Source organism: Osmerus eperlanus, chromosome 18 (assembly GCF_963692335.1).
Source record: "Osmerus eperlanus chromosome 18, fOsmEpe2.1, whole genome shotgun sequence".
NCBI classification, from domain to species: domain Eukaryota; kingdom Metazoa; phylum Chordata; class Actinopteri; order Osmeriformes; family Osmeridae; genus Osmerus; species Osmerus eperlanus.
In genome coordinates this window covers 11,961,047-11,972,099 of record NC_085035.1, presented here as the reverse complement: position 1 = coordinate 11,972,099, position 11,053 = coordinate 11,961,047, and the positions used below count along the sequence as shown (strand labels likewise).

Sequence of the window (11,053 nt, the reverse complement as noted above, 5' to 3'; positions counted from 1 at the left end):
TTACCCCCTGTCTCCTTTACCTCCTCTTTCCTCCTCTACTCCTCCCCCTCTCTCCTCCTTACCCCCTGTCTCCTTTACCTCCTCTCTCCTCCTATACTCCTCCCCTCTCTCCTCCTTACCCCCCGTCTCCGTACCTCCTCTCTCCTCCTCTACTCCTCCCCCTCTCTCCTCCTTTACCTCCTCTCTCCTCCTCTCCTCCTCCCCCTCTCTCCTCCTTACCCCCTGTCTCCTTTACCTCCTCTCTCCTCCTCTACTCCTCCCCCTCTCTCCTCCTCACCCCCTGTCTCCTTTACCTTCTCTCTCCTCTCTGCTCCTCCCCCTCTCTCCTCCTCACCCCCTGTCTCCTTTACCTCCTCTCTCCTCCTCTACTCCTCCCCTCTCTCCTCCTTACCCCCTGTCTCCTTGAACCAGTCAGATGGTTTAGTAACTTAACTTGGAGGTCGTTCGGGGACAATCATTGTTTAGCTGAAACCCATCTGTTTGTATCTGTCCATTTGTAGTATGAGAAGGCTCAAAGGACATATTTACGTGCCTGCATGAGTACCTGTATTGTCTCACCTCCCTGAGAGCCCTGCATATCCCAGACCTGCTCAACAAAGGAGCAGACCTGATGTCACAGGGACGAACCACCGTTGGGGGTGGATGGACGAGGCCTCTCCCTCAGTGGAAGGATGCTCTCCCAAGCCGGAGGCACGGTGAAGAGCCCACCTGGGATCGGAGGTCCTCTCATGGCTTGGCTACTGAGAGGGACCTGTTAGAACACAGAGGTCAGTCTGAGGCTGTCATCCAGACTGTACAGAGCACACGCATGTGATCCACTGTGAGGGGTCATGTGATCCACTGTGAGGGGTCATGTGATCCACTGTGAGGGGTCATGTGACACGCTGGTAGACTTTCTCGGTGGTGTGGAGGACAAAACGTTGACCCAGTCTCGTACCGGATCAAAACGTTCTTGTGCTTTTTACAATCACTGTCTGACAGGAGACTGTGGGTAGTGTCAGGGTATATGCAACAGCCGTCTCAGCTTGTCATGAAGGTGTTGCCAGGACGACTGTTCAGCCACCTGTTGGTTAAAGGTTTCCTGTCTGGTACGTACAGACTCAGACCCCCTCAGAGAGCGTCAGCACCCTGGTGGAACCTGTCCATGGTGCTGGAGGTCTGTGGAAGCACAGACAAGACAGGGTCTAGTTATGTTAGACAGCTGCTACCTGTTCTATACCAAGACCTGCCCTGGACCCCCACTCTCCTGCCTGCTTGATCCCTCTCCAGACCTGCCCTGGACCCCCACTCTCCTGCCTGCTTGATGCCTCTCCAGACCTGCCCTGGACCCCCACTCTCCTGCCTGCTTGATCCCTCTCCAGACCTGCCCTGGACCCCCACTCTCCTGCCTGCTTGATCCCTCTCCAGACCTGCCCTGGACCCCCACTCTCCTGCCTGCTTGATCCCTCTCCAGACCTGCCCTGGACCCCCACTCTCCTGCCTGCTTGATCCCTCTCCAGACCTGCCCTGGACCCCCACTCTCCTGCCTGCTTGATCCCTCTCCAGACCTGCCCTGGACCCCCACTCTCCTGCCTGCTAGATCCCTCTCCAGACCTGCCCTGGACCCCCACTCTCCTGCCTGCTTGATCCCTCTCCAGACCTGCCCTGGACCCCCACTCTCCTGCCTGGTTGATGCCTCTCCAGACCTGCCCTGGACCCCACTCTCCTGCCTGCTTGATCCCTCTCCAGACCTGCCCTGGACCCCCACTCTCCTGCCTGCTTGATCCCTCTCCAGACCTGCCCTGGACCCCCACTCTCCAGACCTGCCCTGGACCCCCACTCTCCTGCCTGCTTGATCCCTCTCCAGACCTGCCCTAGGATTTGTGTGGTCTGATGTGTGTCAGAATGCGTTCACTACTATTAAATCTCTGTTGTGTAGCTCTCCTGTTCTGTCTGCCCCAGGCTTTGATACCCCATTCAAGCTGGAGGTGGACGCGAGCGCAGTGGCTGCTGGTGCAGTGTTACTGCAGGAAGGGGCTGACGGAATTGATCATCCCGTTTGTTATTTTTCCCGTAAGTTCACCGGTACTTACCGGTTGCCAGTGCCGTTACTCCACCATTGAACAGGAGACCTTGGCCATGTTGTTAGCCTTGCAGTTTTTTGAGGTTTACTTGTGTTCCACAACGTGTCCTATTGTAGTGTTCACTGACCATAACCCCCTGGTATTTTTACATCGCATGTACAACAGTAACCATCGCTACAGATGGTCGCCACAGATCGCAACGTCCATGATGGTCCAAGTTTTCAACCTAGAGATTCGTCATAAGAAGGGGTCTGAGAATGTGATTGCTGATGCCTCGTCACGTATGTGATGTTACACTGCGGGGGGGTTGGGAGAGAGTATTGAAGTCTTTGCACTCTGTGTTTGTTTTCTTTGGTGAACCCAAACCTGAGGCCTGTTCCATAAAGCGAGTTTACCGAATAAGCCAGACTTATGTTAGTTAGTCTGACTAATTTCTAGTTCATTCGGTTCCGTAAAACTAGCTCAACGTTGTTCGAACTCAGTTACTATGGTAACTTATGCTTCTAAACTAGCCTGGTCCGGGGCAGGCTAATTGTCAGGCTTAGACCGTGTTGTTGCTTAACCCTTGTGTTATCTTCGGGTCATTCTGACCCTCAGTCGTTGTGACCCACCGTCGTATTGCGACAACTTTACCGCATACAAAAACAAAGTAAAGCTATTTTGTATTTTTGTAAGCATGCGTCAGACCCCCCACATTGCGAAGGTTAAAAGAAAATTATTTTTATTTGTTTTTGTATTGGGTAAAATTGGGTAAACACAACGATGGTTCGTTATGAACCTTTGGGTCATGTGACCCGAAGGCAGCACAAGGGTTAACCAGACGTTCCTGTAACACTGACCCAACGGGAAAACGATGATTTACCACGGACATTGTCATTTTCTTATTCTCATCAGGTCAATATGTAGGCTACATTTATAGAAAATCAACTTAAATAGCCTACATAGCCTACAACATTTAGCCTAATGCATTAAACAATGATGAACAATGATTTGATACACACCATAGCCGTTAAATGTATGGCTATGGTAGTTTGTGATTTCAAATGTTTAAGCATCAGGCATCGGCCTATATCTCAATCTAAATTATCAGAGTATAATTATCATAGCTATATAACTTAACAGTAGCCTACAATTGCAAAACGAACCTAAATCCATAGGCTCATCCTCCATTTTCCCGACACAAAAAACATGTTAAAAAGTAAGCCTACAGGATGATGTATTGATTAATATTAGTCTATTTATTTTAAACAATGTCAAAAAAGTCCATTTAGATGTGTTTTAGAGGGTGTTTGTTTTTTAATCGATGAAGTAAAGGTCTAAAAAGGGACCTCAATAGCCTATCGTTCACGTCAATATGGCGTGTCATTTTATTTTGATAAAGCGGTGGATGAGAGCTGTCATAGTACACGGCTTAAAGGGAACGTTCTTTCTGGAAGAAGTCACGTGGCCGTGTGCATTGCTTTTGCCGTGGTGGATTGTATGATCCATGTTTTACCTCTCGGGCTGCTTAAGAATAGGGTGCACGCGCAATTAGCTTGACTACTTAAATCTGACTTGAATTAGTAGGAGTGCGTGAGCTGAAATTTGACTTTATGGAACCGCTTTAGCCCCGCTTGACTAAGTCAAGGTTTGGGATTTTAAGTCCAACTTTTTTGAGCGGCCTTTATGGAACAGGCCTCTGAGGGTTTGTGTTTTATGGGTGAGGGTGTTACAACTCCCTCTCCTGCCTGTAGGGTGTGTGTGTCTTGTCTCTGTGTTCTAGGTGTTCCTGTGGGTTCTAGGTGTTCCTGTGTGTTTCTGTGACGGTGACGACGTCGGTGTGCGCGCCCCGATGTCGATGTTCCAGAACTGGCGCGGCTGTGTCTAATCAGCCCAATTAGGCTGATGATGTCGTCACGTATAAATGTTGTGTTGTGTTCTGGCGTATGAGAGGGAAGGCGGGAGTCGCACTGGGCAGCTGTGTTTGTCCAGTGTAATTTGTTGGATATAAAAGATGCAACACAGACAAAGGAAATCAGATTTTCCGGGGAACCCTCTCGTTGCTGCTCCGTGCTGTTTTTGGATTTTGAAGAAGTTGAATCTGGACATAGAATATGATCAGAACAGAAAAGTATCCACAACAGTGCCTCTGTCAGTTGTGTGTCTATGTAAACTGCAAAGTATGATCAGAACAGAAAAGTATCCACAACAGTGCCTCTGTCAGTTGTGTGTCCATGTAAACTGCAAAGGTAGCCCGCATGACCTCAACTTTCTTACTATGATTGCCTCAATGCACTTCATTAAGACGTACAACAGAACTGAAAGCGTAATTTAGGTGGGGGGAGGGAGGGTTGGGGCGTGGAGTGTTACTTGCACGGGTGTGATTGATACCGTCTGGCACTTTTGGCCTTGTTTGAACACACACTGGAGCCCCGTCTTGTAATGTTTCTAATATATATTAAAGAAACTTGGGTTCATCAAAGATTTATTAACTAAGTAGCAACTAGCAAACGCGGTCAACATGTGCCTTCAGTTTGGTGTGTGTGTCTTCTACTAAAGAACCTGCTGCCATGTCGTCAAGATTGTAGGCCTGCAGATCACAGGAACATTTTTTTCAAAGCTAGTCGTTGCTGCCCTCTGGTGTTCGCAAGTAATAACACCCCCAATAGTTTCACATTTCTCCCTCTCTCTCTTTTTCACTTGTGCCAGTATGCATAATACGGCCGATCAAACAAATGAGTAAATGGCTCGTTATACCGTTTGTGTTATATGGATATTCCGTAATTCCAAAATGAAACAAAACAACGGAAACCAAGCCTTTCCCCATAATCTGGTTCTGACATCCAAAATGGACAAAACGATATTACGAGGCTATTTTTCATTTTTTGCAGATACCAGCATAAAGGATATGGAATAATCAAACAAACGAGTAAATGGCTCGTAATACCATTTGTGTTATATGGTTATTCCGTTATTCCAAAATAAAAATAAAACAACGGAAACCACGCATTTCCCCATCATCTGGTTCTGACTTCCGAAATGGACAAATCGATATTACGAGCCTATTTTTCATCTTTTGCAGATATCAGCATAAAGGATATGGAATAATCAAAACAACGATTAATGGCTCGTTATACCAATTGTGTTATATGGTTATTTCATTATTCCTAAAAAAACGAAACAACCAAAAACAAGCCGTTATACTTAACCCTTGTGTTATCTTCGGGTCATTCTGACCCATCAGTCATTGTGACCCACCGTCGTATTGCGACAACTTTACAGCATACAAAAACAAAGTGAAGCATTTTCTTTTAACCGTTGGGCTGTCTCAGACCCCCCACATTGCAAAGGTTAAAAGAAAATTATTTTTATTTGTTTTTGTATGGGGTAAAATTGGGTAAACACAACGATGATTCGTTATGAACCTTTGGGTCACGTGACCCGAAGGCAGCACAAGGGTTAAATGTGTGTTCGACTTACTAAAGTGACAAAACGATATTACGGCCCTATTTTGCGTTTGTCAACACGGGTCGCAAAATAGAAAAAACAATGGCCACAAGGTACACGGACCGTGAAGCCCTCTGACATGCTTGCGTGTAAAAGGGGCTATACAAATACATTTGATTTGATTTAGTTTAGGAGCGGTTCCACCTGCACCCTTTGTAACCTAGAGCATGGTCAGGTTAGAATTGAAATGCGAGTAGGTAGTCAATGGTTTTCCAACAGGGCCGGTTGGTCCTTAGCATAGTGCACTTGTTTGTCTCGTCGGGAACCGCTCATAGTCCCTTCTCCGTGTCTTGTTTTGTGTCCCTTGTCTATTTGTATTTGTACTAATAAATGTACAGAACCGTCCTTAAGACCCAGTTTGCATTGCTTGTGCGCCACTACACCGTTGACCCATTCGCTGGTATCGTATTTGACGTCGAACACTTACCTGTAACATTGTACGTAACACCGGTATAATAACAGCGCCCACAAAGTTACTCGCGTTTCGCGTTTGATACTTGCGTTTCATTATTTGGTTAATGTTTAAACACTGTTCAGTTTCTGCTCTTCCTTCAAACATACAGGATTTAGCTGGCTTGGCTACTGAGAGACCTCTTAGAACACAGAGGTCTGTCTGAGGCTGTCATCCAGACTGTACAGAGTACACGTGATCCACTGCGGTTTTAGTTTCATTTTGAGAGTCTACATTTCTGAGAATGGTTTGAGTTCTAACTAGTCTTGAATGGTGTTGTGCCATTACACCATATTGTAATTACCAGCCTAGGTCCGAAAGCAACAGGCATGCGATGACGTTACAGGATCTGAATCTTTTATTCACGGTAACACAGGCTACCGTTTGGCCATAGCTTACGCCAAATCAACTAACAGAAGCGTACTAGCACACACAGAACAATCACGACCAGCTCTTGAAAACCCAGGCGTAAGAGAGAGCGCTAAAAAGGTCAAACCTGGTCCTAACAATGCCCCATCCCTTCAGCCCAACCCCCCCATGCCCCTCCACCAACCACCAGGATGCCCTGCAACCAATTCTGGAAGGTTAGAGTAGACTACATTCACTACAGTTTAGCCTATATAGAGACAAGGATTTGATTTCCAATGCTTTGTACAAAAAATACAATACTATTTTATTGCTCCTCATAGCACAAAGTAAAAAACACAAATGTCAATGTCAAAATAGCAAATGCCCCTCAGACAGAACTGTCAGGGTGTGAGGAGGGGTAGGACCCAAACGCAGGAGAGATGCGAGGTAAAAACAAAGGGTTTATTATTAAACCGGGGAACAGATAGGGTACTCACACGGACAGGTAGTAGTAATGACAAGACAAAAACAGAAACCTAAATACACAGAACCAAACGACACACAGGTGGACACAATGACGCTAACGAGACAGGTGAAGACAATGACAGGGAAACACTAGGACAGGGCAAAACCAAAACCAACAGGGGGGCACGGCTGTGGCCGTGACAAGAACTGCACATGCAGTATGGTGAATTAGGCCTACAGTTATGACAACTCGCTCAACCATTGTGCATGTATTTTCTTATGTAATGAACTAAATGTCTAGATGTTTGTGGAGGTACTACTATTTAACAAAAAAGCTATATGATACAATTGGATCAACATGACATAAGCAATTGATAATGTAGGAAACAGCAGACAATTGTAGGCTACATAATCATTCGCATGAATGTACCAGAGCATGGAAATCTGTTCATAAGAATGAGCAAATGCTTTTATGATGTGCATAAGTGACAATGATGTGGAGGTTGAACAAGTACTTTTGAGAATTTCTAATGTGATTTGAGGAATGCAGGTACTAAAGCCACTGAGAAAAACTGTCATCACCTGCTGCATCACAGGCACTGCACTATCAATCTATAATTCCAGAAATCTGTGTGTCGCTAACATCTTACTCACCTGCTGCATCACAGGCACTGCACTATCAATCTATAATTCCAGAAATCTGTGTGTCGCTAACATCTTACTTACCTGCTGCATCACAGACACTGTGCCCTATATGTCTTTCCTGAAATCTGTGTGTGTCACCGACCTTATCACAGGCACTGTGCCCTATCTATCTACAGTTCCAGGAATTTGTGTGTGTGCCTCACCAACATCTTAATCACCAAGTGCATCACAGGCACTGTGCCCTTGTGGGCAATAAAGTCAATCAATCTCCTGAAGTAGCCAACAGGAAGCAGAAAGTCTAGGGTGCAGGTATTACAACCTTTGTAACAACAAAACACCTTGGCTTATCCCATGACTCAGTTATCATGTACAGGGTCTAAAGGTAGAACAGTTTAGGTTTCATTCTGAGAGCCTCTGCATTTCAGAGAAATGACCTGACAATTATCATAAAGATCAAACAAGATATAATGTTAGCAGGCTTGTTTGACCAAGACCAATGATATGTGAGGTTGAATATGAGAGGGAGCAGAAGGGGCAAGGGTGCAGAAAAGTGGCAATTTCTGCTGACACTTTCTCAATTTTTTCTTTTCTAATTTACTTTATTTTACTTACTGAATAAGTGAAATTGGAATACAAATATGTATGTTTGTGGTCAGATGCTAAAGGTTCATATGGTAAACATGTTAACTATTAGCCTATAACCCACTTAATAAGTAAGACTATTTGTTTTCATAATGGAATTTTATTTGTAAACTTTCAATTAATCGGCGAGTGAGGCACCATCTAATTAAATATGCATTTATTTGCATACATTTACAGAACAGAAATCTGAGCCAGGTTGAAAATTCACTTTGTTGACATATTAGAGTCAAGGGTTATTATCACTGAGTCAACAGCTAAATAAAACAAAAAAGAGTGCTTAACTTTGTTTTAAGAACTAAGTGTTAGACTAAGAAGGATGTCTAAATAGGATTAGCACTAAATAACACAGCATGTTTGGTCTTTAAATATTTGTTTTAAAGGAAAATAGGCCTGGCCTACTTTATGTCAAGGGGTGAGATGGGCAGGGTCACACACACACACAAACCAGTGAGATGGTTTAGTAACTTAACTAGGAGGTCGTTCGGGGATAATCATTGTTTTGCTGTGAGTAAAACCCATCTGTTTGTATCTGTCCATTTGTAGTATGAGAAGGCTCAGAGGACATATTTACGTGCCTGCATGAGTACCTGTCTTGTCTCACCTCCCTGAGAGCCCTGCATATCCCAGACCTGCTCAACAAAGGAGCAGACCTGATATCTGCGGGTACTGTCAGGGTATATGCAACAGCCGTCTCAGCTTGTCATGAAGGTGTTGCCAGGACGACTGTTCAGCCACCTGTTGGTTAAACGTTTCCTGTCTGGTACGTACAGGCTCAGACCCCCTCAGAGAGCCTCAGGGCCCCGGTTGGACCACGTGAATTCCAGCACACAACCATGACAACATGGATCTCATTCCAGTGCTGCTGAATCAGCAGAGAGCAGCTGTCTGGGGAATGTCAGAAGGTTTATAAAGTGAAATGGATTAAAGCCTCAGAGACAAATGTCTAGTTATGGAAGCCTTTGTTTGAACCGCTCTGACTACGGCTAAGCCAGTGAGTGACTTGTGTCCCTTGTCCACACACGCAGACTGTCTGATCATCTCAGGTGACCAGACAAGCACAGTGGTGTGACCTAACCCAGGCTTTGTGCTCAAGGTCACCAGTGGGATGTTCAGGGTACAGAGCTGCCAGCTGAGATCATTCTTCCCCCCTCCACACAGCGGGGAGAAAGAAAAACTTAGTTTTGTTTATGTCCAGTAGACGCTCTCTCATGCTACTGTAAGGCTGGGTGCCCCCCTGCCCCCTCCTCTCTCATGCTACTGTAAGGCTGGGTGTCCCCCTGCCCCCTCCTCTCTCATGCTACTGTAAGGCTGGGTGCCCCCCTGCCCCCTCCTCTCTCATGCTACTGTAAGGCTGGGTGTCACCCTGCCCCCTCCTCTCTCATGCTACTGTAAGGCTGGGTGTCACCCTGCCCCCTCCTCTCTCATGCTACTGTAAGGCTGGGTGTCCCCCTGCCCCCTCCTCTCTCATGCTACTGTAAGGCTGGGTGCCCCCCTGCCCCCTCCTCTCTCATGCTACTGTAAGGCTGGGTGTCCCCCTGCCCCCTCCTCTCTCATGCTACTGTAAGGCTGGGTGTCACCCTGCCCCCTCCTCTCTCATGCTACTGTAAGGCTGGGTGTCACCCTGCCCCCTCCTCTCTCATGCTACTGTAAGGCTGGGTGTCACCCTGCCCCCTCCTCTCTCATGCTACTGTAAGGCTGGGTGTCACCCTGCCCCCTCCTCTCTCATGCTACTGTAAGGCTGGGTGCCCCCCTGCCCCCTCCTCTCTCATGCTACTGTAAGGCTGGGTGTCACCCTGCCCCCTCCTCTCATATGCGAACATCTGGAGTTGCTGGACAGAGTCTCTGCTTGATGGGTCTCACACCTCATTGTGTAACTTACTGTCACATTGCTAAGTCATATGTTGATAAGTAAGGGTCAAGATGTGGTCTGATTGGTTGATCTTGTGTATAAAGGGAATTGTGAAGCATTGTTCTGTGGATTCTTCATCTCCTGAGACCTTCTCCTCAGCTCTGGCTTGTCCTACTCCTTCTCCTTCCTCACCTCTTTGTTTCTCTCTCTGAATTACAATAATCATGGTAGAGCAGTATGATTTAAAGCCTTCATTGTGTAATGTTTGCCTTGTCATTTATTTCATCCATTTGCAATGTTATTAAATATCGATTTCATTTTAACCTTACTTTGACCATTTTTGCTCGGATTTAACCCAGAGTCAAATAACTGTAATTGGGTGTGCTTGCCTTCGCTAAGAGTGATATTGGTTATATTGGTTCTAGTTATATTGGTATTGGCATTATTTGGTCAATGTTAAAACACTGTTCAGTTTCCCATCTTCCATCAAGCAGGGGAATTAGTTTTGGTTGTTTGGCCAATATTAACCCCCTACACTACCTGACATGTTGTGCATCTATCAGATCTTCCCCTCAGTTACTGATCTGCTGTGGTGGATCAAGAGTTGGGATACTCCACAAAGCCTCTCTCACTGGCTCCACAATGCATCTCTCAGATCTTTGTAATGATTGGACTCAGGAGAAGTAGGAGCAGTCCAAGTGCTTTTAATGGTGGTACAGAGTAGTCAAGCAGGCACAGGTCGTCAACAGGCAAACAGAGCAAGGCAGGCAAATCCAAAGGCTAGTCGGGTCCCAGGCTTGGGTGGAACAGGGGCTGGCAGAGACATCAGAGGCACAGAGCAGGTACGGATGTCAGGCAGGGGTCGTTATCTCAGTTTCTAAGAATCCAAAGGGAAGCGCAGGAGAATGGTGGAGACAAAAACAAGGTAAAGAATAAATAACAAGACTTGCAGTGAAGAAACAGGCTAAGCTGGTATATATGGACTGAACCATCTAATCAGGCAAATGAGATGCAGGTGTGTGTGTGTGTGTGTGTGTGTGTGTTGAGGAATGTCAAAACTCCGGTGATCTGGGAAGGGGAACCACCACTGTCACAATCTTCCCC

General features: G+C 46.2%; 1 protein-coding gene across 1 annotated transcript in view; it reads left to right on the top strand.

The window, feature by feature from the left end:
- LOC134038949 (NACHT, LRR and PYD domains-containing protein 12-like) overlaps positions 1-11,053 on the top strand; it is a 495,359-nt gene that overhangs the window by 311,763 nt on the left and 172,543 nt on the right. The window lies entirely within an intron of this gene.